The 27,153-nt window shown below is 40.1% G+C and overlaps 1 protein-coding gene across 7 annotated transcripts in view; it reads left to right on the top strand.

The window, feature by feature from the left end:
• The window catches only part of LOC146562179 (leucine-rich repeat transmembrane neuronal protein 4), a 62,412-nt gene that overhangs the window by 28,430 nt on the left and 6,829 nt on the right, over nt 1-27,153 (top strand). For 3 of the 7 annotated variants that reach the window (XR_014894629.1, XR_014894628.1, XR_014894630.1), the window contains exon 3: nt 238-465. The exons of the other annotated variants lie outside the window; for them this stretch is intronic. The gene's annotated coding sequence lies outside the window, so the exon portion shown is untranslated. The remainder of the gene's footprint in view (nt 1-237; nt 466-27,153) is intronic. 7 annotated transcript variants of the gene reach the window in all.

The following is a 27,153-nucleotide window of genomic DNA, read 5'->3' as shown; positions in this document are numbered from 1 at the left end:
TGTCTGGTCGGGTGTGGTCCAGGTTCCTGTTGTCCATTCCCTGGGGTGGAGTTGGCCAGCTCATCACCTGCTTCCAATTTCCAGGCCTCCATCTAGAGGGTTTTTAAGCCAGGGCTGCCTGCCACTCCTCGCCAGTTTGTCCTCCTACCACCCGTGATAAACTTGGCCTCCTCTGTGCTCGGACTCTGTGTGCCTGGATCGTGGGTTAATGTGTTCTTCGTCTCCTGTGTTCTCCAGATTCATCACCCGTCGTGCTCATCAGCAGTGCTGGTTCTGTTTCCATCCCGTTCTCCAGTCTGCCTAGAACCCTAGGACTACACACTCACCTTCTCCTCAGCCTGCCCTCCAGCCCGTACTTCAACTCCCCTGACACCTTGGAACCTGGACCAGCTTTCCCACACTCTCAACCATCCCTGGGACACTCCCACAGCAACCCCTTCCCCGCCTAATAGCCGGTGTTTTCAAGTAAGCACAAGACTCTCCACTAGTACCACTCACCTCTGTCCTTTAATTGTTTCCCATTCAGTAAAACCCTGTGTTTGCAGAAGTTCCCGCCCGTGTTCTCTTTGTGTTCAAAGTCTGTTTCGCCGCCCTCGGGCCTCCCTCAGTTCCTGCGAATAATTTCTGTTAGACCCAGTCTTGTTTAAGTTCCTTTTCCTTTCAATAAATTGTATATAGTTCGAGCAATTGAGTCTGCTCTTGAGTCCACTGCATCCTTGTTTGTGACAGTGCTTGCTAAAAAGGGGTTGTCTGATTGTTGGGGTTTTTCTCTGTGTTACTGTAGGGTCTTTAGCGTACAATATAGTCCATTGAGGTGACTGCTGTTGTGATTTGGTGCCATATAAATAAGATTTAATTGAAATTATTGTTATCTCCTTGTTTCCATATTATTACTACATTATTCCTAGCCTGTAATAGGAAGTGCTGCCAACATTTTAAATATATTCATACCAATATGTATTTTGTTGAAATATATATTCTTATATTCGATTATTAATAACATAATTATAGCACAATGAAGGAACATTGGGAATTTAATGTCTTGCTAACCACTGTACGCATCATAATTGACATTAACAGGGTTTGTGTGGGTACAGTATTAATCATCCGCACCTACATTTGCCTCAGTGTCTGATCTTTAAGAGCATTGTATGGAATAAACAACACATCTACAGTACATTCACATTGCTAGCACTATTCTTTTTGCCTTTAACCTCTGACATCGTGCTGTTTAACAGCACAACATGTGGCATGCCTCATTATGTAAATTGTTTCCACGGTCACTAATAGTGTCTTTTCTTTGCAACAATAAACTTAGTGCACGTACACATACATGTAAATGCTTGGCTGAAATTATACGCTTCCTACGTTACACACATGAATGTCATTGCATACACATCTTTGTCACACATACACAGAACCCAGGTTAGACACATTGATGACTCTCACACTGTAGGTGTGAGCGAGCATGACTAAGTGTGTGTCTGCAGTGGGCTGCTGTTTGTCCGCACTTCTTTTCAGCCTTCCGCCCAAAGCACACTGGGACAGGCTCCAGCCACTGGACACGGATGAGACTTACAATGCAGCACAATGAAAACAGATGTTTACTGTCGCTGTGAAATGGTAGTGATGTCCAAGCTGTACAATGCAATGTTGAGGAGTAAAACATGGACAGGGGAGAGCAGTGTGGCACAGATATAAATTAATGTTGATAAATCACTGAGTCTAACCTTGATTGATGCACAGTGGAATGCAGCTAAAAAGGTAACTGGGCAGATTCACTAAATGGTTGAAATACGTAAAAAGAGATTTTGGTGTGCACCACTGTGTGCTGCTCAGTGCTTTGTACATGAAATTGGCTTTATAAGGTTGGTGGTGATCGATCTGAAGATGAATAGAAACCGAAATGGTAGCCAAATGTCTGCTCTGTCTGAGAAAGCGAAGATGAAAACATTTGTGTACTGTGTCCATCATCTCCTGCCGTGCCCACGCTTCTTCACACAGCTCAGTCATGAAAGTGAAGCGCGGCCAGCAGAAAAAAAGAAACTGTACCTCTTTGTTAATGGGGCTTTTCTTTGAACTGAGCTAGCAGAATTTACTTGAGATCGTCGGAATGGTGTATCTGAGGATATAGCCTTAAGTTCCATTTGAATAATATATAAGCCACATAAAAGGTTGATGACAATGTCAGGTGTAAATGGGGTACGTCTGTCTGCACAGCTGAGGAGAAAGGAATCTGTTGCTGACACCAAAATATTCATCAGAGATTCAACTGATGGTGATAAAGCTTTAGGCTTGGCTTTTATACAACAGGACTCGAGAAAAGATGAGTCAGTCCACTTCTTTTGTATTTTTCACCTTTGCTAAACATACTGGAGCTCATGAAGAGCCAAGAGCGCTGGGCTAATTAGTCTTTTTGAAATGATTGATATGAAGGTTGTGGACACATGCCAAATGAGTAAAGCCTAGGATGACTCATGAGCTTGGATTTTGCCTTTAAGTTTTATGCATTGTTGCACAGTACAAAGATGTGAGATACTCAAACAAACTGTTTTTGACTTCACAGAGTCCTCGATGGCATGCAGGGCTTACTTTATTATGATGGCTCATGCAGAGATAAACAGAGTGTGGAATTTTATATATATGTGTATATAGTGATTCTCCGTTAAGACAGTCTGGGGGAGTTTGTTAAATAAAAATGTCTATGCATTTATCATATTAAGGCAAGTTAGCCCAGAAATAAAGCCAGTTGCGTTCTGTTATTTTTCCACATATAAATGAATAAATTCATTTTGCAGACCTGTGTGCCCTCTGCAAGATGGCACTAAATACAAAATCGACCTTGAAAAATTAAAATCTCAAACTTTGTAATGACATTTTTTACAGTACTGTGTGAAAAATTTCATACAAAAAAGGAAATAGGTGCAGTGATTTACTGAAATATGCAAACATAAGGTTACTTGTAATTTCTTTAAGCAGTCTTCAGGAATAGTTCTGCTGGCTACTTGAAGGACATTCAAAGCTTTTCTTTAGATTTTTGACTGCCTTCTGTTTCATTCTCTGCCAACATTATCCCACACTGCCTCAATAATGTTGAGCACTGGGCTCCGGGGAGACCAATCCATGACCGCATTCAGAATTCCATCAGTTTTGACAATGCAGCCCCAAACCATGATACCTGTCCTGACCACCTCTGTACACACTGATGACAATTTCAACTACATCCGACCTGTTGATATTTATTTTTAGTCCAGTTCTTGTGTGATGCAGCGTACCTCAGCTTGACCATTTCTGGTCTCAAGTGAACTGTAGATCAGCCAGATGCATCTCTCAGATCCCGTATAAGGTTTCTTCTGGATTTTTTCCAATTTCTAAGGACAGGACTGTCAAATATTTTTCATCTGCTCTAGATAGTTTTCAGCCCTGTCACTTTTACTTTTATCTACCAAGTGTCCAGTTTCCTTAACATTTTTTAAAGGGCACACTCCACACCATGCTGATATATTCCAAGCTTTTGATTAATTTTCAAAGAAAAACTTTGAGAGACATTCAGAAAACCTGGAGAACTACTCCTCAGGACCACTTTAAAAAAAATTATAAGACAGTCTGACTCCTCGGAAGCCAAATATAAAGAAATGAAGGGGGGGATGAACTTTTGCACAGTACTGTGGATTATATAACAGTTTTCTGTGCAGTCTGGTATTAAATATAACAAATGATTTTAAGATGAAATTTAGTTTAATAAGCCTTCATTGACCATTGAGTGTTATTGGTTTAATGAGCTGGTCAGTGGTAAAGTGACTGCTGTGGACATATGAACAGATATTGTGAAATTATCTTGGTTTAGATGAAGTCTAACATAGGAATTTACATAGCATGTAGTGACATACAGTAGCAAAAACATCCGGGACTCAGACCTTTTTGAGTTAAATTTGGCCGCTGTCATCTTCGACCAGTAGCTGCTCTGCTACAAACACTCCTGCTACTAGGAATTTCTGTTGTAACCACCTGGACATGCACATTTGCACTTGATTACTGGAAGTCTCAAATGTGTCATGTCTCCACCATAATTTGTGTTTCAGCAAAAAAGAAAAAAACTGCTAGGAGACAAATTTGGCAAGTGGGGTGTGAAGTGATCGACAGTCATGCTCCTGCTGGTGCTGCTGACCTGGTCCTTCTCCTTCAGGCTTAGGCATGGTAAACTCTTAACTAAAGCCTGCTGTTTAGTCCGTGGTTTGTATCCAGAGATCCAGCTTTCATTAGCAGTGGCCGTGGCAACAAGAAAGTTGGGTTGGTCTGATACAGAAGTACATGTTTAATGTCTGGACTAGTTTGGGAGCCATTTGTGACATCTTAAATGCACATACAGATGATATTGTGGAGAAATCATTCAAAGATACATCTGGTAAGGTTTTTGTCTCTGAGGTCCGAGAATTTCTCCAGTGCAACTTGTGGTCTAAAGCAACATCTCCCTCTCCTCATATTCAACCGCTTGTGGCAGATGGCTGCCCCTCCCTGGTTCTGCCAGATGTTTCTTCCTATTAAAAAGGAGTTTTTCCTTGTCACTGTTGCCAAGTGCTAGCTCACAGGGGGTCATCTGATTGTTGGGTCTTTATCTTAAGATATAAAGCACCTTAAAGCAACTGCTGCTGTGATTTGATGCTAGATAAATAAAACGTGAAATTACACCTAACAATGTTTTAGGTTGTAACCTGGAGAAGCTGGGTTATGAACTTTTTTACACATATTGTATTTCCTTGTCAGTGAGGCAGTTTGACACTTAAAGTGAATAATTCCAATGCAAAAGCAAAGTTTGGCCAAGGTAGTTAGAGTGCTGTGCTGGGAATTCTCTAGAAGCTGTCTCCTTCAGTTGTCATTGTTCTGTTGCTATATTTATTCCAGCACTGAGTCTGAATGGAGGCAGTTATAGGGTTTGCCACCTCTGTGTGATTACTTAAACACAACATTCAGCTTAGTCCGCTCTCCATTCTGCAGTTTTCCTCAGTGCTGTAGAGCATTTTATCGTCTTTACGCTCTGTTCTTTTGGGGTATTTGAAGCTTGCACCTAGCTTTAATTTTTTTGGTCCATGCTCTGCCTCTTGCATGAACCTGATTTGCTTCTCTGTACATATATAATACTCCAAAAGTTACAGCTGGAAATATTTTAAAAGGAAAGTATTTCCTTACATGTAGTAAAATACTCCCTTGCTTTAGATACTAGCTTTTCGTGTGCGACTTACTATAAGCACTTGTACTACTACTCGTGTAACATCTGGGCAGCTTGTTTCTCAAACCAGTAATCTCTTCTTAGTGCTTCTTGAGCATCTTTACATGTGCTCTGCTCCGTGTTAATCACTGTGCACATATCATTTGTTTACACCAACATACATACATATGTATTGAGCAGGCTCGATGACCAAACAAGTGTACTGTATGGTCAATATAAGCTTCACAGTCGACACTGTGCAGAGGAGATGACAGGATAATTACAGGTATGTACGGTTTGCTGATAGCACAGTGGGAAAGGTCAAGGGGTCAGCAGATCAATAGATTTCTTTCTGTCAGCCATGTGAATATTCATAACAAGGTCAGAGGTGATCATTTGTTCACACAGTGAAAGCAGTAAATCAGTGGATCAAAGAATCATCTTTAATTCATTCTTTCGTTATCTGATTCACAATTCCCTTCATTTCCCTCGCGGATAATGCATCAGATAAACATGCAAATGATCACTAGTTTGCATGCACATATTTAGGTAATTTTTTTTGTCCAGTATCGGACATCCTAAAATCTTTTATTTCAATAAAACATTTAACCTTATCCCATTAGGCTGTACTCCTTCCTTTTCTTAGCTATTTACTGTATACTCTCCGATTCTCTGATTTTATTTGGTGTATCTGGTTAGCCTTTCTAAGGTACACAGGGAAAAGAAAACATTTCAGAGAGGCCTTTTTTCCCAGGGTAAGGACTAACAATCTCACTGCCCTATAAAATGAGATCTGTGCCCTTATTTGCACCAAGGCCCCACAGCACAATCTCACCACGAGGAGAGAAAACGCCACAAGGCTGGCAGATCGCATCCATGGGCAAGAGGTTCAATTACTTCAGTTGTCATGGAGCAATAAATGACAAATTAAGTGGCTGGCACTGAACACTGCTTGAAGGAGGCTGTGTCAGAATTCTAATGTCAGCTGTGTCTGACAGTGGGTAAAGAGATAGACAGCGAGAAAGAAAAAAACCTTAAAGTTTGGCAAAGGAGAAAAACAGACAACTGTTTTTCAGCAGGATAGATTCTCCTTGACCTTGATTCACAATATTAGGCGTGTTGGCTGCTTGAAAGATGGTTCATGGATGTTTTAATTGCTTTTTAAAAGACCTTCGTGTTATTTATAGGTCCAGTAAACAGCAGGGTGTATTGTTTGGCTGTGTTCATTTAGTCTAACATCTTTATCTGATTATATCCTTTTCAGATGCCCGTGATCTTTGCTACGACAGACTGGAACAGGCATTGTAATCCTGTAATTAATAGAGTCTGCATAGAGAATTTAGACACCGGCCTAATGCAAGTTCTCTGTAGTGCCAGTTTTCATCACGCTGCAAATCTCAATAACTCTAAAGCCACACTAGCAGCATTGTGAAGCTTTAATGAACGTACACACTGAGAAACAAAATCTGTGGATATTAAATGGAGACATTGTGCCACTCTCCGTGTGTTACTACTGTTAGGTGATACATGTAAAGATTGGCCTAATGGCCGTGTTGTATGAAGCAGACATGAAAGCAGCCCACATTACTTCATTAGATGTCAATGCAAAACAGAAGACGTTGTCTTCATAGTGTATTAATGGATGACAGAGAGTATATATATATATATGGAGATGTAGGTGACCCACACCTACCCCACATTTGCCTTATTGGTTCAAGAGAAGGAAAAGAAACACCCCCTTTGTGATATTCTACTGCTAGCTATGAACTACAAGCCAAGTACGTGTTTATATGAGTTATTGCAAATTACCTTCAACTATGCTACACTTAGCAGCAAGCACCTGACCAAACAGCAAATGTGAGATCATGATCTACTTTCTTTGAAACTGCTGAACCCTCAACCTTTGGCAACCACTTTTGATCACAAGGCAACTGCATAGGTCAACATGGGTTGATTGGAATCGCTCTCAGATTAGCAAAGGCTTGCCATCCAATTTATAAATGCAGATAGACTGCCAACTCACTGCAATGAGTCTGAGTCATTTTGCTGCAATGGGGGCAACTTGTCTGTTTGCAGTACAGGAACTGACTCAACTCGTAGCCAACTGGTTACATTCTGGTTATTTTCCTTTGTAAAAGCAAGGCTGCCTGCAAAGCGCTTGTGTCAACAGCTACGTGATGAAGTTGTATCTGAAGGTGAATTTCCATTTAATGTGATGTAGATGGCAATGGCTTTGCAATGGATTTTCAACAGATGGCAGCAGATTTGCAAGTTAACTGAACTGTATCATAAACAGATTACATGCAAACCAATGTGACCTAATTCAGTCAGAAACTGGTGGCAACCTGACTCTGTTTTATCGGGATTTAATTGGTGTTTTATCACACCAAAGTTGCGCAGACCTGGTGCCCATTTTTGAAGCAACCATTTCAAACCCAACAAGCCGGCCGGTTCAGTGCACACAGCTCCAATAAATTTTGTTTGCACTGCAGCCTCCAATCACTGTTTCTCTAGTGCAGGGGTGCTCACACTTTTTCCACATGTGAGCTACTTATAAAATGACCAAGTCAAAATGATCTACCCACTACAAAAATCCAAAACATATACTTATTTATAAATATATTGAGGATTCTTTATATCTACTATGTATATACATGCATAACCGCAATATCCAATATTTCACAACACAATTAACTATGTAAATTTTTTGTCATTACCTGAGTTTACTCTGATGACTTGCACTGAATTGAATCAGCCAGGGATGCATAGTCCGGACAGTAGCTGCTGACGGCCAGGTTTAAGAGAAAAAACCGAGAGCTAAAAATTGGAGTTAACTCGCTGACTAGCTTGTCAGTTTTACTACACTTCGCGCCGCTGTTTGCGCATGCGCAGCGACCTAAGCGTCAGAAAAAAATCTGATGTCATCTGACTGGCTTCCCTGTATCAATCAAGTGACGGGATGGATGATAGGCTGGCATCTATTTTTTTAATGCCATGCGATCTACCAATACTACCTTTGCGATCGACTGGTCGATCGCGATCGACGTATTGAGCACCCCTGCTCTAGTGTGTAGCATTAGCTGTTAAATGCTAAAGACTTAACATTTCTATTGCCTTCCATCAGGTAACATTGGGTTAAATTTGTTTAGTCAGTGTTCTACTTCAGTAGAACTTGATTGTTCTACTTGAAATGTCATTTGCATTTAGACAAACAGAAACGGCTAAAATCTGGTTTATAAATATTGGCTGAAGGATTTAACTGAAGTGGCCATCTAAACAGTTCATTCAATAATACAATGAAGTGAATGTAATAATTTAATAGATTAGTCTAAATATAGGCTTTAGTCAGACAGACTGGACAATATCTTCAGAGGTGTGAAAAAATGTTTGCCCCCTTTCAGAATTCCTATTTTTTTCTTTGTACGTTTGTCAACATTAGACAAAGATAACACAAGTAAACAAAATGCAGTTTCTAAATGAAGGTATTTATGATTAAGGGAAAAGAAATCCAAATCTATATGGCCCTGTCTAAAAAAAGTGATTGCCCCCTAAACCTAATAACTGGTCGGGCCACCCTTAGCAGCAAAAACTGCAAACAAGTGTTTGTGATAACTGGCAATGAGTCTTTTACTGTGCAGGAATTTTGGCCCACTCATCTTTGCAGAATTGTTTTAATTCAGCCACATTGGAGGGTTTTCAAGCATGAACCGCCTTTTTGTTTTAGTAGACAGCAGAATTCATGGTTCCATTTACCACACAGAATTTCTTTTTTCAGTTTACAGACTTACTTGAATCACCTTCAATATAAGACATTGTTCACAGCGGCTTTAATACTCGGCCGAACCGACAGGTCTGCCATCCACACTGCCGAGCCACTGGCTTGCCCGAATATAAGGTTTTTTATACTAAAGTACCATCGGAAGTTTTGAAATTAATTTGATTGCTAAACACAGCGGATTAATGGTCAACCTTTAATCTGCTTAGTTTTTATTCCCCATTTTGAGCAGAGGTAAATAATCAAATGACTGAGACCAAACTGAACCACTAGGTCTTGTAATCAATTACATTTTCTGTCTTCAACCAGCTGGGCTTAAAGGAGGGGGGTGGGGCAAAACGAAAAAACATAAAATCATTTTATATCTCTCCAGGATACAGACAGACCCCGCTGGCATCCTTTACACCCACCTTTCCTTCATCTTATCGCTGAATTTAAATGTATGTTGTTCGGAAAACATTGAGGTTGCTGACCTCTACTCCCTCGCTCCCTTCATTCTCTCCCCTCGCTCTTCTTATGTGATTTATTACTGGCCGTCCTGCTGGGTACATTGCATCCTGCTCAGCAGATAGACAGTGTAACTGAGTCATGCTGCAGCAGTTTTGTCAGGGTAACAAAACATTTGCACTGGGACTGTGAACTTACATCCCCAAGGTGACCTCCAGGGACATCCTGTTGGGCTACTCAAGGTGACAGCTGAGCACTTGAAGCACACTGAGCAGAAAGGGAATGCGCTGCAGTAAAATGAAGGAGGGCATCACGCGGATGAGATTCATTCATCTTAATAAAGAGGACCATCAAAGTGATGTGGCTGCAGAGCTCCTAGTTAGACAAGGGAAGAAAGGCAGGGAGACAGAGAGAGGAGGGAAGAGAAGCAGACAGGGCTATGGGTAAGGCTTTCCAGCTGTAAACACAATGTTCTTTCCCCGGCATCATTCCCCTGAATAGAACAGTACCTACCTGTTGGCAGCATACTGGCAGAAAAGCTCGTTTTTGCTGAAGTGCTGCAAAGCACATTTTAATTTGACACCCCAAATGCTTGGTAGCACAATTATTCTTTTAAGTGAAAATCTGTCACACTTTCATAAAAATAAACGTGTTTTGCTACTCCACATCAGTGGCTGACATACAGTAGCACAGCAGCGATTCAAAGAAGAGTCGAATCACAAAGGCTGTTACATTCCTGTTTTAAACACCCACGTCTGTGGGGTCTTTCCCATAAGATATCTTCTGGCATACAGGGAATGATGCATTTTATGCTGCCAGCAGTGTCTCTGTAATAAATACCGGGTATTTATCTCAAGCAGGGAACAAACTGGGAAAATTGCATCGCCTACAGATGCTACGGCTACACTCAAGTTCATCATAAAATAGAAAGGCAAAGACGTCACTTATTGATTGACAAGTAATCTCCTGTAAAAACAAAAGCAGAGTGACAGCTTGAGTGGTTTTCCTTACAAGAGTGATAGCATGCAGAGAAAAGTGTACCGCATCACCTCCTACCTCTTCATGCAACCAGCTGCTTCCCCCTCCTGCAATATTTAAGACTGATCTGCTGACAAAAAAGCTCCAAATATCTCTATATTTTCATGTAGACGGGCTCTTTTTTCGTAGGCTTGTTTGTGTTTTGACAGAAATCTGGTCGTTTAGCCCCGTAGAGGAATATGCCTAATATTCCAAAAGCTGTCTTGTGTGTCTACATGACCAATTTAAAGCCAAATTAATTTTGGTTGATGGTCCTTTTTTAGGGGCTTTTATTTGATGGGGCAATGTAGAGTAGACAGGAAAGTAGGGAGAGGGGGTGATTTACATTTGAGCCCAGACTACTGCAGTAAGGACCACAGCGTTCAGTGCAGCAGAAAAGAGTGTGAAGTAGATTAAAAAATTTAATTTGACATCTTTCATTTTGAATGTGTTCTATTTACACTGTAATAATAGCATTTGGGTCTGGCTTGGAAATGGGTGAGCTACAACATTCATATTGTGCATATTACTTTGTGCATGTGGGGTTGTGTTAAAATCATTGTGCATGCATGTCACGGTAAGTAGAGTTAGTACAGTTGGTCTTACGCTGGGATTTTTTACACAGGTTTTATTGCATTTTCTAATACACACTTAAAGGTCACTAATGAGGTTACACTGTCTTTACAAGAGAAGCCCACCGACTGTGACTAACATTTTCAGAACCACTTTACTGTACACAATAAAAACAAAAACTTGGTGGCAGCAGGATATTATCTTTTTTATTTCATGCAGCCTTCATGATAAAATCTGGTGCTTCTGCTGTCATGGTTAAAAACAAAGTACACAGGACTTAAGTATGCAGGCATTTATAAAAATTTTAAAAAAAGTACGTAAATCCTACAAGGTCCTAAAATGAATACAACTTCAGATGAACAACAATGCATGACACATTACAGTGTGTCATTATTTAATATCATTTATCAAATACACCCTATGCATCATCTGGCAGAACTACGTTTTGCAGCAATATCTTGATCATTTTCTGTATGACTTTATCAGTAGCTCACATTGGTGTGAAGAAATCCAGGTGCATTCTTCTTTACTGTATTAGTTCAGTTCATTGAGGTTTGCAGGAATTCACTTATACTATCTCTGTTTCATGGACATTGTTCCAGAAGCCTTGTGGTTTTGTTCAGTTTCAACTTTGCAAATCTAAGTACTCTCTCATGTTCTTTTTAGAGGGAAAGGCTTGTTCCAAGTAAGCCGTACTTTTTTAGTCTTTTTATAATTGTCTAACTGTCATTAGCTGTAATGTTTAACATGCTAACTGAGGCCTATAGGGTCTGAGATGTAGCTCTTGGGTTACACAGTCTTGGGTTTTCTCTTTACATCTTTACAATACAAAGTGTCTTGTACAGCATGACTTACATTGTGATTTGGTGATATATAAAAAACAAATGTAAATGAACAGGATGCTATTTGAACCTTAAGCCTCAGGCTGCATAGTCAGATGGCTGATTGCATGTTTCCTGCTGTTGATTGATCTCCCTTTATAGGACAAACCATTTATAACCATTCAATACAGTTTGTAGCTGGGGAAGTGAAAGAATGGATGGATATTTTTGGTAGACCCTAAATTTTACCATTTTTTCTGAGTCATGATTCATTTGCGTAAACATATGCATAAATTCTTTAGCTGGCACATGGGGAAAAATATCAAATGTTTAACAATTATCTGTATAACAATAGTCGCTCCTGTTTCTGTTGTAATTTGGACAAAACAGGCACAAAGTTCTCTGAAGTGGATGAATCATGATACCAAAAAAGAAAATCGTAATAAATCCAGATTTCAGAAGAGCTGTAGAGAAACCTTACTCAAATGACACCCACATTCCAGATGTGCCAGTTCGTGTTGTTTACTATCTTGCATGATACATGCAGTATGCCAACAAAAAGAAATATTGAAAAAGGAGAGAAAAGATGGTTCAGGGGGGTTGAAGTTATGTGAAGAAGCTTGCCTGATCATTTTATGAAACCTTTATTCTTATAAAAAGAGACAGCAAACAAACAGAAACCTGTTTAGAAACAAACTGTCTTGTTTATATGTGGAATAAAAGCAACTCTGTTACAGAGGATTGATCATTTTGAAATCCGAAACAGATAATAGTCAGCCCATCGGCCGGCTAAGATGAGATGCAGGTTTCAGAGGTCACACTTCTGTCTTGCTCTGCACTTACAGATTTATTTTTATGTATTTATTTTTTATTTTTCAAACTCTTCAGTCTTCACCCTTAAGTGACAGCAGTGCTCCCTCTGGAGCCACAAAGGGCTTTCGAAAGTTTTTATTTCCACATAATGCAGTAGTGCTTTCAAAGACCTGTAACCAGACTTTGATGTGTAAAATCAGCGGCTATCTCCTCCAAGCTTACGGTACTTTCATCTGCCGTACAGAAATAGAAGAGTTAAATAAAACAAACTACAAACACCATGCGTCACTAGAGCCATAAAGACTGATGCTCATCACAGGGACCGCTATATATTATGTTATTTTATCTCTACCGCAGTCAACAATCACATGTTTATCAGGTGAAGACAGTTTAATGAGAGTGCAGTTATCGCTGCTGTGTGCAGCTGCATGCATGGACAGCATTTGTAATATCCCGGGCTTTTAGGGGAGTGGCATGAGCAGCACCAGAGACACGGCATTAAAACAAAAACCAATCTTTGGGATCATTGCCGTGGAAAAGACAGTTTGAGACTTCTGAAAGTGGGGCAGAACAGTCCGTTTGTTTGACAGGAAGAAGAAAGACGCTGTAATGCGATTCCATGCAACAGCTATTCTATCACAGAGCTGGCCTCGTGCCTCTTTGCTTCACTTGTATCCTTTAGCAATTTTCACTTCTCATCGACGCAGATGAATCTCTGCTGGGCCTTCAACCCGATCATCGTAGTGCAGATTGTTCCTCTGTGGAAATATCACAGGAGGCCAACAGCTGGCTGTAGTTCATTTTTTGTCACTTCACTTTTTCAGCCACATCATTATTGAACAAGTCTGTTCAAGTTCAGAGGAGATTTCAGACTGTAGCACTTAAACAGATGGCAGTCCTCTAGGCCTTTTCTGCTGAAACAAAAGACTGACAGAGATAAACCTAAATGTAATATCTTTTTCCTGCAGTTTTCTTTTTGCAATCAGTTGTTTCCCTCTGCACAAGTTGGTTCTCCAGCCAAGAATGAGGCGTATTTAGAGCAGTGGAAATCTGTGTGTTTTTGTGTGTCTCCTTCGGTGTATCCTTCCTTAAAGATTTGATATTAGTGTGAAACTTAAGCGGATATTCACACAATGACCCAGCACATAAACTATCATGTGTGGCATACAGAGACCCGCATGCAATGGCACATAATCTTCCACAGCATTAAGAGTTAGACATACAGCCTATCCTGTAGAGTTATCACCATGGAAACTGGACAGAAGTGAAAAGCCTATACTACGGTGGATGGAGCAATGGCATGACAACATCCTAGGCCCTACTCTGTGACATACACAATATGGAAAAGCTTTATCTGCCAGCCTCTAAGAAATGCAAATCACTGGCCATCTTTCCACTTTAGCATCCTTTATTTTACTTCAACCTCAGCACTACAGAGTCTATGCAGATTAACCTGAGCTCTCAGAAGGGGTCAGTCAGGTATTTAAAAAGGGTGAGAGCGGTAAGAGTAATAAAAATTCATAAAAGATTCTTCAGAAATCCTGTTAAGCTCTATATATCAAAAGCTAATGATTATTACCTTGTTCAGACTTTGAGCTCTCATGGTTGAATGCTTCAAGAAAGTCAGCTTTCAAAGTATATGCTTAAATCGCCGCAGCAACATTTTCTTGGTAACCACTGACTAACAAAAAAATCCATGTCTTATCAAACCAGCTGTCTATTTTGTGCTACTGCACTGGCTGCCCAAAATCTAGGAGCTTCTTTTCCTCTGCCTTTCTGTACTTTCGAAAAAAAATATATACTAAAGCCACTACAGGGATTTAGATTGGCAATGGATGAAATGACTGTGGAGGCCCATTGTTTTGGTTACAGCCCTCAACTTGACTTTGCCACCTTTGGTAGTGTATGTGTGCAGCAAACATTTTGTCAAACATCCAAATAACAGTTTAGGCTCTAAGTGAAGCTAAAGCATTTTGACAGCGTGCCACCAGTAATATAGTGGAATGTGCATAATTTAGAAACCTATGAGTAATAACGCTATGTTTACAAGAGCCTCCGTCACAGAGGCCTAGACACAGGTAGGAGACAGCCAGGCAAGCATCTGTTGCTAGGGAAAAATGAGCATTCCCCACCTGGTTGCGACTAGTTAATGGAAGTTAGCTGTGCAATCAATTGCTAAAGCAGGCCTAAAGACTGGTCAGTGACATCTCTCCACCCATCCACCCCGCTAATACCAGTCGCTGGTGAAAAACGATTTCCACTTCTCGTTTGCGATGCACTTTTTCAAGTTTCAGTGTGGTTAGTTAGCAAGTTTTTGCAGAAAGGCCTTTGTCTTCCATGCAAAATTCAAGCATCCAGGGGAACTTGCTAGCGATCAAAGCAATCACAAGCAGGTGTTTGGTGCAGTACCCTTTTTGCTACTGATTGCACACACAGCCAGTAACCTCCGGGAGCCTGACTGGCGTTCTTCCGAGCTCCTTAGACCCTGACCTGGATGCCTAAGAACCTACACAGACTGTTTTGAGAATACATATTTTTTTCAAGAGACTGGAGGTAGCAGCCATTGTGATTGAGGCCTTTTAAAGTGTGCCACCTGTAATATAGTAAAATGTGGATTATTTAGAAGACTAGCCTGTTGATGCTAGCTAACATAAATATACAATTTTATATAACATTTTAGCTAGCTAGAGGCATCTTGTTAAAATTTAGGATCTCGGTTTCATGTTGTGATAAGTTCGGCTGACAGTTTTTGCATGCAGTTAATGGGGTTTTCATAGCATTTCTTTCTTTTTTTGCTGTTTCCACTGACTCCTGGCCAGGAAATGTCATGTAATTGAATTTGGCAGCATGTTTCCTTGATTGACAGGTGTTCATGCCTCCTGCTTAGCCATGGTGGTTGCTAGCTGTATTCCTCACATATCCCACAATAATTTTCCAAATTCTGGCAATCTGAAAACCAGCCTGAAAAAGGATCCCTCTATCATATAGTGATTTCTGGCAAATATAAAATGTGCCTATGGTCATTTGTTTAAACAATCAGAATCTTCAAATGCAGAACTTCCAGCGTGCGGCTCATTTTCTAAATATAGTCCAGGAGAAAAATGTAACAGGAACAGTTTGCTCGAGACTAATTACTTGCCTTATGGTATTTGTCAGTATTTTCCATAATTAGCGGATAGCTTGTTAGCTCGTCTGCTTCATGCTGTTGTGTCTCCCTGACGATTCCAACATAAACTGGAAAGAACAGAGTACCATTGCAGAGGGAAAAAAGCCACCAGGAGGATTATAGAAGGGATGATTTTTTTGCTTTTAGTTAGTCTGATGTAGGCCCCAAACCAAGGCTGAGTTTAGGTCTATACCGATCCCTCTTTTAATCCTTAACCCCAACCCCTGTCTTCTCTGTATGCGTTTAACTCTAATCCCCAAATTAACCTCAAGCCCAAACCTTCACTTATCCTTTTTACAGAAGTTACGGCTGAGCTCTGTGGCTTGTTACTAAATGCAGTTGCTTAATTGGACTATCGGTATAAGATGTGAGCAAATTACCATATCTCTTATGTCCTGCAGTTCTTGCATATCAGCAGATTCCCATGGAGTTAAGATGTTTTAAATAAGTGGAAGGCAGGACTTAACTGTACACACTGTATCTGTGCAATCTTTCAATCAAACAAAATTTGGCCCAGCTTCTCTGCAGCAGCCATCCGCACAGTCAGTGAGCATTCAGTCTGAACCAAGGTGACTGTAATATTGCCATTGAATACACTAGTCTTTTATATGTTTCTTTAACTTACTAAATTATCTGTGCTTTGCAGCATTAGCTCTGCTTTTCACCCGGCCAAGGCAAGGCTGATAAACTATAGATCCATCAGACAATGAAATAGCTCGGCCATGCAGCACTGAATCATCTTTCTTTAAGAATTACTGACTGTATGCATTTCCTGACAAACTTCTTTTTCTTTTGTTGATATGGAGCTTTTTCTAATTTTAGTTACCTCCCTTGCTTGTTTTGTTATTTCTCCAAGATATATCTTATATATGAAAATGGACTTTCTTTAGAAAACTGCCATCACGCTTTAAGCGGATATTTGCAAATGTTATTTTTTGATACAGAGTAACATTAGCAGTGTCCACCATGCACTCTTGATTGCACTAACTGATGGAAAAGCAGCTCCTATAAATCAGGGGTTCTGTTTTCACCCAGTCTGGACATGACCACAGAGTCCTGATGCTTTACTTTGTTAACCAGCTATGCTGCTACAGTAGGTGCTAAATTCCTCTGTCTGCACTTTGATGTCGGGAAGAACTTATAGAGATTTATGACAAAAACATATGAAAGTAGACCAAATCAATCAAATTTCCACCATCAAGACTAACTTCCCCATGCATCCATTCTCCAGAAAAAAAAGAAAAAATAATTATTGAAAGTAATCATAGATGTTTTATGTTCATTTTAACTGATGAGAAAGCCTATTGCATTTGCTTTAATTATCACTAGACTGCATTAAAAATTTAGAGACCTGTCTCGCTGAATTAAGTCCAAAGCAATTAAAAGAAATTTGTATATATACCCCAGCAAATCCAACATGGTCTCTATTTTTTCAATTTAAATAATACCAGCTCTGACTTGTGGCAATTATACATACAAAAAAAAAAAAAAAAAAAAACAGCAGTTGGAGTTTCTTGTTGCAAATGATATCCATTAGAGGGTCTGGCATGCTAACAAGAAGGTTTACTTTAGGCCTTTGTTCAAATGGCGAGAAAACCCTCTGCTGTGATTTTTCTTTCCCTCTCACAGCAGTGTATAGCCTTTAATACATGTTACAGGATAAAAGCAGAGTTTATCCTTACTGCATGTGTGATATCAGCTACATAAATTAAATACGAATCTTTAGCAATATCTTATTACACTATATGATGCATCACAGTTTCAAGTAAAGAGGTGTGACCTTAGAAGTGAAATGATTTTTTTTTTTATTATTATCATTTTAGAACTGGGTTTTTTTAATGGCTGTTTTGACAAGCAGCATCAGTACATACTGAATGTGTGTGCTTGAAAGAGTGTGTGTGTGTGTGTGTGTGTGTGTGTGTGTGTGTGTGTGTGTGTGTGTGTGTGTGTGTGTACTTAGGAAAGTGTGTGGGAGTGTAAAGAGAGAGAAAAACAGTCAACGGGGGAGAATGAACCAAACAGTGTAGCACACATCCCTGCTTAGTGCATGCCTCTCGATGAATATGGATTCATCTATGCATCTACATTTTCTTGGCTTCCATATTCAGGTTACTTATATCTACATATATCAGAAAAGACTACGAAGTGACTCATAAATTGTCCCTCCAGTAAATAACAGTAAATCTCAGCAGGCATTGCCAACATTGATGAGCAGAAAATGGGATGAGCAGCATTAGGAGGAGATAAATCCCCACATCTGAAGGATTATGGTTATTTTGACAAATGCAAAATGCTTTTCAAATAGAAATGTAATTACATGGTCAATATTAAAGTCAGCAGAAGATGATCTTTCTGGAATTCTAGCACACGCAGTATCAAATTGTAAAACTATTAGTTGCCTCTCAGATGGAGGTCAACGTCTGGTCTCCTTATTGCTACTAAACCCCTATATGGAGGATGCTAACCGCCTGCTATCTTGTTCAATATATGTTGCATGATTTATGAAATGAAACATTCTCCAAGGACAATTTAGCTTCTGTCTCTTGTATGCACATTTCTGACCTTCATAACAATGCATTTCCTCTGCTGTACCGTATGTCCCGCTTAATTAAGCTTACTGACTACTTGTTATCAGCTTCATGTCGGCAATGCTCATCCTGAAATTATTTTTCAGTTCATCAACAATCAGGGAAGGGGGGTCTTATGGCCATTAGGATGCCATTCAGCAGCCTTGGGTGTGCAGCCTAATAGACAGCAATGATAATAGAGGCTTGTCTGTGCTCTCTCACCGCAGCGTTGACCACTGAGTGAATTATCCAGCTGACAGAGAGCAGCAGCACAGCTCGGGCGGCGGATGTTGTTAATATGCCAATGAGAGCTCATGCCTCCCGTGCCAGTCTGAGGCATGCTGGCATGGTGCAGCTGCCTATCACGCAAATGGGAATTATTTAGCTGCAGCTTGACCTACATTCAGAGCAGTGCAAAAGGGGGACCACCTATGCGAATGTTTTCATTAGCATCACAAAGCTAATCGCTCAGGAATTAGAATTAATTGCTGTGTACTGTTCAGATCACTGGCCTCTTTAGCATCTGCTGCAAAGTGTTTTCGAGTGGGTCAGCGGAGCGCTCTACTGGAGAACTGTGACATTTGTAATGCAGCACCAAAATCACGAGAAAGTCTGAAGTTACACTGAAAGGTTATGATGCTAGGAGGCTGCTTAGAGTCAGGACAATGCTTTGAGAAATTGAAGCTCCTGGCTACAGCTAGCTTAGATGAGCATGAAGACTTGTATAAGGGGGAAGTCTTTAAAGCCCACTGTTATAGCTGGTTTCGTCCATACAAAAATCAAATGTTACACACTGTTTCCAGTCTTGGGATTAACTTTAATCAGAAATTTAGTAGACAAAATCCTCTGAATCTTCTTAAATAGGTTTTTTTTTTTTGCATTTACTAGTTTGAATTTTTTTACTAGCTATTATTATTCTTATTATCATTATTATTATTTTTACTATCTTGTGGCACTTGTTTGCTTCACGCCTGTATTAAAAGCCCAGACATGTATGTTAATTTTGTTTTGTTCATTTTTCCTGTTTTCACTTCCTCGAGGCATTGTAAAACCTACACAGGTGTTTTCATTTTCTCATTTGAGCACATTGAGTTGACTTATAATGAAATGCGCTATACAGATAAAGTTTTCATTACCATTATCAATTTATTATATTTATTTTCATCATATCACGAAAGTAGTCAGAGGGCAAAAATAACCAAAGAAATTAATATTAGATAAATATATTTATTCTTCTCTGCAAGACACATATTCATTCCACGAGACAAAATAAGCAGTTACAGGCATTATTGGCCTCACTGTTTAAGCACATACAAGTACATAACAATAGACATGTAATGGCAACAATGTACGTGTAACGCAAGTTCAGTGTTCATTCTGAGAGCAATTACTACACAAAACTTATATAATTAGTAAGAAGACGATTCACAGACACATGCAAATGTACTGATAATGTTTGAGATCAGCTGCTATACATAATACATTTAATTTGTAAGGACTAGAGTGCCAAAAAAATTCTAAAAGCTTTTTAGATTTTGACAATTCTGGTACTCTAGATTAAACTGACCATGTAGGAGGAGTTGTGGAACAGACATACACACACTCTGATTATCATAGTAATATTATTATTATCATTGTATATTTTGCTGTCCAACATATAGTAGATTTGACCTTAAACACTATGGATTATAGCAAGGAACAGACAGTCTTCTATCTGAATTGAAGCAGGAAAGAAAAAAGGGCTTTTTTAAATCAACTACACTCAACAAAAATATAAACGCAACACCTTTGTTACTGCTCCCATTCCCCATGGGATGGACGTAGAGACCTAAAATTCATTCCAGATACACAATATAACCATCCCTCCCAAACAGTGGTCACAAATCTGTCCAAATGTGTGGTAGTGGGCACATCTGCTATATTGAGATAATCCATCCCACCTCACAGGTGTGCCACATCAGGATGCTGATCTGACATCATGAGTAGTGCACAGGTGTACCTCAGACTGCCCACAACAAAAGGCCACCCTGGAATGTGCAGTTTTTTGCGGTATTGGGGGTCTGGGGACCCAGAACCGGTCAGTATCTGGTGTGACCACCATTTGCCTCATGCAGTGCAACACATCGTCGCATGGAGTCTATCAGATTGTCAATTGTGGCCTGTGGAATGTTGGTCCACTCCACTTCAATGGCTGTGCGAGGTTGTTGGATATTCGTGGGAACTGGTACACGCTGTCGTATACGCCGGTCAAGCACATCCCGAACATGTTCAATGGGTGACATGTCCGGTGAGTATGCTGGCCATGCAAGAACTGGGACATTCTCAGCTGCCATCTGCCCTGAACAATGTGAACCATGATTCATCCATGAAGCGCACACCTCTCCAACGTGCCAGACGCCATCGAATGTGAGCATTTGCCCACACAAGTCTGTTACGGCGACGAGCTGGAGTCAGGTCAAGACCCCGATGAGGACGACGGGCATGCAGTTGAGCGTCCCTGAGACGGTTTCTGACAGTTTGTGCAGAAATTGTTTAGTTGTGCAAACCAATTGTTCCAGCAGCTGTCTGGGTGGCTGGTCTCAGACGATCTTGGAGGTGAACCTGCTGGATGTGGAGGTCCTGGGCTGGTGTGGTTACACGAGGTCTGCGGTTGTGAGGCCGGTTGGATGTGCTGCCATATTCTCTGAAACGCCTGTGGAGACGGCTTATGGTTGAGAAATGAACATTCAATGCACGGGCGACAGATCTGGTTGACATTCCTGCTGTCAGCATGCCAATTGCACGCTCCCTCATTGCTTGTGGCATCTGTGGCATTTTGCTGTGAGACAAAACTGCACATTCCAGGGTGGCCTTTTGTTATGGGCAGTCTGAGGTACACCTGTGCACTACTCATGATGTCAGATCAGCATCCTGATGTGGCACACCTGTGAGGTGGGATGGATTATCTCAATATAGCAGATGTGCCCACTACCACACATTTGGACAGATTTGTGACCACTGTTTGGGAGGGATGGTTATATTGTGTATCTGGAATGAATTTTAGGTCTCTACGTCCATCCCATGGGGAATGGGAGCAGTAACAAAGGTGTTGCGTTTATATTTTTGTTGAGTGTACATTCATAATACTGTATTTCCAAGAACCATATTCCTGATGTTTCTTTGAAAACTGTAGCTATTCCAAATATTGTGGCATCTGTGTAATCCACTCTACATTTCATTAGCCAGACAGTGCTAACTGTACAAAAGCACTAGATGTCACAGAGACAACTTAATACCACACACAGAGCAGTCTTGGGAGAAAACGGCCCAGGTAGTGAATAATTTTTCATATTGCTTGAGGTGAGGATTTTAGTACTCATGTTTTGCACACACAGACTGTGGAAAAACCACACAGTCATTTATTTTCCCCAACTTTCCGTTTAGGTAATTTCTCCGTGTTTTGTTACTTTGTCGTTTAGGTTTTTTGTCGTCTCCGTCTCATCCAACAATTTCATTTTCTCTCTTATCTGAAGTGTTAACCACTGCTCTTTTTTGTGTTATCAACACTCAATACCCAGTACACAACGCCACACAACTAAACAGAAAGAAAAGAAAAGAACCTAAGAAAAAAAGGCATTATTGTTTATTCTAATAGCTGTCACCACTTCAAGCCCAGAGCAATTCCCACAACAGTTGAGAAGATAATTTCTTAACACTTTAAACTCTAGAGGTTTTCAGTGATAAACAATGAATCATAGCTGAGAGGAAGATGTGGGGGGAAAAAATTGAAAATAAATATGGGATGTAATAACCCGAGGTATAAATGTACCTCCGTACAATATAAACAGCAAAAAGTACCTGAATTAAAGGTGTAGTTGAGGTAACGGCCTCTGCGGAGGACACTTGTCGTGTTCGCTTCTCCTGAAATTCACTTCGGGGTAAATAGGTCAAGCTGCAGTTTAAACAGTTAACATAAAGTGAAGACAAGATCAGGCTGATGCCAGATGTCCGCTCTATTACCTTGGCCGGTAGCCAGTGACTCACTGAATAACGGCGTACACTTGTCAGGAGGAAACAGAGCTATTCTTAGATGGCTATTGTAATCAAGAGATTTGAATTCATTTTATATTTTTCTGCTTTTGTAGCGCACAGCTAGATTGGAAGGGACTTTAGGACCCATTAAAGTTAGGAAAGGTGACGATCATTCCTCAGGCGAAATCCAGCTATATGCAGCTCTGTTGGCAAATATCCAAGCAGAGGTAGCCAATGACTCACCTCTCTAAGAGCTCCAACTGTAACAGCCAGCGTTTCCCCAATATTCCTGATTAAACCTGAATGCTAAGTCAGCTTAGATCGCCAAAAAGGGTTTTACTCTTTTCCTCTGTGTAAAGACATGAAACTGATCCTGTTTTAGATCAGCGCTTCGGCAATGCAGATATTAAAGATCGCCAGTGAAGAGCAGGGAGAGGGTTCTGTGCTCTGTGGAAATGGAGCTCGATGTTCCGCTGACCTCAGAAATGTTCTGTTTAAACACAAAACAGCATTTATCCCAATCTTAATGACCGCCAGCTGCAGCAGCTTCATCAGACCTATGAAGGGAGATGACATTAAGTTAAGTGACTTTGTTTTGACATTTTGTATTTTAGTTATTATTGGACGCTATTATCCACAGAAGCTGACAATGGGTGAAAGAAAAGCTGTTGTCTTTAACAAAAACAGCGGAAGAGAAAAAAAATCAGCTGGTTAATTTAAAGTGGCGTTAGACAACTTCCCCCGCACTGCTCCCCCACGCGCCACTGTCATAAAGTGACTGAAAACAGAGGCAGGTTTTTTTGTTTTTTCCTTTGATGTAGTAGAAGCTATATCAACTGAATATCAAGTCTTCTAGCTTCCTCTATTGAATGAATGGCTGTATGAGATTCACATTTTCAGGTTTTGCCACTTTCCCTCTCTGTCTTATTTGCCTTCCTTTTTTCGTTGCATGTTAAATTCAAATGTTACTGCAGTTGGTCTGATGCCTAACATTTTAGCAACATGGAGAAAGCTATTGTTAGCTACTGGGGAACAAAGCAGTACCTCTTCTGCTTAGGCAATTAAACCTTCTTGTTTCTGGGAGACTTTTTACCAAGCACCAATTCCTCAGTGAAAATTCTGTTTAGGCCTCAGTTACACCAGCCTAGAGCCTGGTTGACGTCCCCCTGGAACCATGATTGCCACAGTCACCCATAGTTTGCATGACTTTGTCTTGACTGCAAGCATTTGCTAATTAACCATGGAGCAGTAGTAAAACTTAAAAGTGCAACAAAAATCAAAAAAGGAAAATATTTTCTTCCAAAGTAAAACTCTTACTGCTGAAACCAACAGGCTTTTCAGTTTCACTATAGTTTTGTAAGCAGGTAAGTATTTGCAGACAGGCTTTTTTTCTTTTAGTGTTGCATGGTATAACTCTTTGGGACTACAGTAAGCAACTTAATGCAACCGCTTGCCAATCAGTTGGGGAATACATATTTCATCAGCTGATGAAGGTTTCACTGCACCACTGTGGCTTTAACAGCTGATTTCACAGTGCCTGCCAGTAGCCTCCAACAACCACTCACAGTCAGGGAAAACTAACATTTTCCTAGCAAATGGTGGTTTCTGAAGCAGTTGCCAAATGGTCTCCAGGCTTGTGTGACTGAAGCCTTCTGTAGCCTGTTAAAACCCAGATTGCATTAGGCTGTAGCCATTCACTCTGCAGTCAACATTTATTTCATAACGACAAGTTAAAGCCAAACTGCCCATTTAGACGCCAGTACATTGTACACAGATAGTGACCTTTGAGTTAGAGGACAGCTGTTTGCGTGGCTCACAGCATGGTTAGTCATTTCACCTGTTTTGTTCAGACTGAAATATCTCAGGAGCATTTCCTGATTTCTTTCTGGTTTTGAACAGTCTGTACGATACTGGAGAGTTTGTCATGATATGTGGTATAGACATTAATTTTCCCAAAATACAGATTGGAAAATCTTTGTTGACCGCTCTAAACTTTAATTGCACCATTAGGTCAGATTACCAGTTTGCCATTTCGTTGCTTTATGGCCAGATACATGTAATAGTACTCCAATAACCTCTGTGTTTACTGCCAAGTAATACATGTTAACTAACATGATAAACTAAACAGATAAACAGTGAGTTTTAATCCTGCAAAAGCCCAGAGAGGGTAATCAAATACATATATGCCGAGCAGGTGTGTAGCATTAGTGTAGCATTTTTTCATTTTAGCTCACAACCATGAGCACAAATGATTAGATATTTTTCACTTTGATCACTAACAATGGTTAGTGATAAGCTTTCAGTGTCACAGATTTTATTCAAAGTGGACATCCTGCATTGAATTTCTCTTGCTTCACCGCTGCCTGAGAGAATATATGCCTTAATGTTTTGCATTGTTTTAACACATGGCGCTTTATGGGCTCGTGCAGCCGCTTAGTCTTGTTGAAGAGTTCATATGAGAGGGTGCCAAAATATAGGGTAGAGTGAAAGATATTCAGTAAAAATCATTAGGGTGATTCATACTGTAAGTGCAAAATCCAAGCCTCCACTACTTGACGTGTCACATCTCACTACTTCACTCACTGTTTCAGTGAAAACTATTCTCAATGATGAGTGTTTAACAGTAACAAACGGTTCTGCTGAGCTTAACTGTGCAGTGTCTGTAGAACGCCCACTATAAGGATTCATAGATGAACTGTATAGCATGTTAATGTGTGGCTTTATTTCTACTTTTTACAAGACAAAAGCTGTAGCTATTCCTGATGGTCATTGAAAAAATACTGTGGAGGGTTTTAATAGAAAAAAATGGAGCCCGTGAAATGGAAATCGTAGCCGGATTTCTTGGCATTTCATCCCACGAATAGAAACTTAGTGAGTGCTCTTTATATAAGCTATAGTAGGTGACAGTGTGAGTGAAGTGCTGGAAAAGGCTGCAAATGATTAAAGTGTTTGAGGAGGTGGCAATAAATAACAGGGGAAAGGTTCAAATGCAGCGTGGTTGTTTTGAAATTGTTGTGGGTTTGTTGTAATGTATGTGTTTATTGTAATATGCCTATGTGTTGGGTGGCATATAATTACCTATGTCTATGGTTTTCACTGAGGCATCTCCACACTTGCTGTACCACGCTGGACCCTCTGGTCAAACAGAAAAATGAATCTGACTTTGGCACCATTTGAATAATCAGTACATTTTATATCCAGCCCACAAAGATGCAACTTTAAAACTCTGTATAAAGATTGACTTGCAAACACATACCAAAAATTAGACTGTAGACAGTGAATAAATAATTCTATCTGTATGACAAAAGAGGAGTCTCTCTCAATGCTTAGGTTTGCATTTTTCTTTTAACTATTTGCATTTCCCATTGAATGTCACAAATCCTTCACAAGCCTCAAACTGTTTTAGAGGTCATAAGAAGATTTTGGGGTGGCTGTGGCATCTCGAAGGAGATAGAGCGAGCCCTCCACTAATTGAAAGATCCCGAGGTCCTCAGTGTGTATGTCGAAGTGTCATTGGGCAAGATACTCAGCAGCCCTCAGAGTCTCATAGGTGTCTGTGAGAGAGCAGTGCATGAATGTGCGTGGAAATGGCTGAGTGTGGCTTGTAGTGTAAAGCACCACGTAGTGAGAAAGACTGAAGAAGCACTGTGTAAATGGTGCCCATTTACCATTTCTCTTTCAGGTCTTTTTGTGATATCTGAACTACTGATGCTGTTAACAATGATGAGACCTATATGATTATAGCACTATTCCTTTCTAAAGGTGTATTTATTTTGTAATTACAGATCTGTACAGGTCCCTGGTGGATAGGCGCAAAGGCCAAGAAAGCCTTTTATAGTCTCTGCAACTGCAGCTCAGTTTGTTTTATGGTACCTTTGGATTTCATGTGGAATTAACTGGTGAAGTTAAACATAGGAGGCAAGAAAGTGTTGTAGAGGCAAAGGTTGTGGGTGCTCTGCCAATTACTTCTGCAAAGAAGGAAAGGGCTATTGGTTTGACCAGCTAACCAGGAAAAATTTATATCCACTTCACTGCTTACGTGTTTGACTTTTACTATTGTAATAATTGGAGAAACAAGTTCACGGTGTAGCCTTTCTCCTTTGGCAGTCTGTACCGAGAACTCACAGATCCGGTTCCCCCGCATTTACCTCATTTTGCATTCAGAGCATTGTTGTTCATGAATTTTTTATCGAGTCCTCTATGTAGTGTGCAAAGTTCAGCTGTTGAATTAGACAATGGAGTGTTTTCAACTAATCTTCCCATTAGAGTGGAGAACAAACCGAGTCATATCATTTCCGAAAAGGAAAACATAACCTTTAGAAAGCCGTTATTTGAAATTTAAGGGTCTGAATGGTGACGGCACTATGAATCTTGACCCAACGAGATAAAGAGGAACCTATCTGAAAGCCATTTCTGCATCAAATCAGCTTTCAGCAAATCCTTTTGTGATCCAATAAAATAATCCAAGACAGTATATTTTACAATAGATGTACTGCCCACAACTAAGATTACAGCGAATTGGGATTTTTCTCACAAGGACTTTGAATATATTCTCCATTCTTTATCCTACACATGAGGAAAGATTACATTGTAATGATTGATAATGTGATTTTATTCCTGAGGATATTGTGAAAGTCAATGAAAAAAAAATGGTGTTATGTATGTTTACATGACTCTAGGTTTAGAGGAAGTATTAAAGCTGAAAAGTTGTTCTGCGCGTGTTCTTTCTGTTGTTATGTGAATGTTTCTGTAGACTG

This window comes from Mchenga conophoros, linkage group LG12, assembly GCF_057382185.1.
Source record: "Mchenga conophoros isolate Kocher_MC1m ecotype Shallow Benthic linkage group LG12, M_conophoros_male_GT1.1, whole genome shotgun sequence".
Lineage (NCBI taxonomy): Eukaryota > Metazoa > Chordata > Actinopteri > Cichliformes > Cichlidae > Mchenga > Mchenga conophoros.
The sequence above is the reverse complement of the archived record's forward strand: the minus strand, read 5'-3'. Positions and strand labels throughout refer to the sequence as shown.